Genomic DNA, 1,636 nt, shown 5'->3' with positions numbered 1-1,636 from the left:
TTTGAGCAGATAAGCCTGACAATATTGAACCCCTAATTCTCCCCTGAACTTGTCAGGTACTGGAAAAAAAATAAGTGGCTCTTGGGAGGTGGGGTGCAGGTCAATTTTAAGTTACCAACATAATATCACCAAACTCAGAATTAAGAAGAGATATGCAGTGGGCTCCTGCAAGCTGATATGAGCCAGCTTTAACCCACAAGTGACCTGAAACTTATATATAAAATCTTTACCATGGATTAATTTAACTGTGCCCTACTACATTTAAAATCCTTACACACAACTTAGGAACAGTCGAGTCAGTTAAAATCCTTGCATCCCCACACAGCTTTCTGTTGCACTACCAAAGAAGTATTAGAACTTCTGCAGATTTTTAAAAGAAGCTTCTTCCCCTGATCTTCCTCCATCTCCATAGTAGTCTTAAGATTGCCATTAAGAACAAATAAAATCTTTCTTAGATTTTCTATCTGGAGATAGAACTTTTTCAGCTGGAGGCCCTTTCAGTGATACCAGATTTTTCCTTTTCTCTTTTTTTTTGGTATCCTCTAGTCCTTTAACTTTTTTCACCACAAGGTACCACACTATTTCCATTTCTTTACCATCTAGCTTCTTGAAAAGGTAGTCCCCATTCGTTTTCTCTACTTCACCTCGGCTTCCTAGCGCCTGGCTCTCTTCTACTACCACCACCAGCACTCCACTGAAATCACTCTTTCAAAGATCACCAGTGTCCGAATTGTCGATTCATTACTTCTTTTCGGTCCTCACTGTACTTAACTTTTCTGGCAATTAACACAGTTATCCGCTTCCTCTTTCTCAAAACCTCCCTAGTATTTCAAAAATTCTTGGTCTCCTTGTTCTCCTCTTCCCTTCTGTTGCTTCATCAATTCCTCCATTAGTTCTTTCAGTCTCTACAATTCAGGTTTCGTAGAGCAGTACTACTCAAAGTGGTCTTTGGACCACTGCCAGTTTGCAAACTGCTTGTGTTTGATCCACAAAGAGATAAGTACAGATCCACAAAGAGATAAGTACAGAACTTAAGAATAAATGCTTAGTAGCATTTATTTTGATATTTCATCAATATCCAAGCACCTGATTGTTGGACACCTCTCATTAAAAGAGTATAGAACAGTTCAAGGGTTCTCCAACTTGTTTGGTGAGTTACAGGTAGCATGGCTGCGTCTTCATCATGTGCATAATGACAGGACCACATTATAAGGAAAGAAATTTTAAGGTTAGTTTGTCAACTGTGACCCAAAACTGAGTGAAAATCTGTGAAATTTATATTTATTTACTTTTGTAATGTTATTTTTATTAATTTAAATTTTAATCAAGCCTGTTTTTTGAAATTCATGGCTAAATTAAGGAAGTAAAATATGTGTCATTTCTTTTTATTTAATCCTAAATTATAGATGACAAAATAAGCCTCACTGTCCTATTTTGTCAAGAAAAGACACGTCAGTAATGGGTTAGTAATAATAGTAGTAAACCAAATAATGACTAAAGAAGTGATTCCAAAGAATTAAAGACCTAAGTTTTTATACTAACTTAACTCAGAATTGTATTTACATATGAAATATTAAGAAACTAATTTTGAATTTGATGAAACATTTTGAATTTTTATTTTCCATGAAAATAAACT

This window comes from Pteropus vampyrus, unplaced genomic scaffold, assembly GCF_000151845.1.
Source record: "Pteropus vampyrus isolate Shadow unplaced genomic scaffold, Pvam_2.0 Scaffold198, whole genome shotgun sequence".
NCBI classification, from domain to species: Eukaryota; Metazoa; Chordata; class Mammalia; order Chiroptera; family Pteropodidae; genus Pteropus; species Pteropus vampyrus.
Note: the sequence above shows the minus strand (reverse complement) of the source record.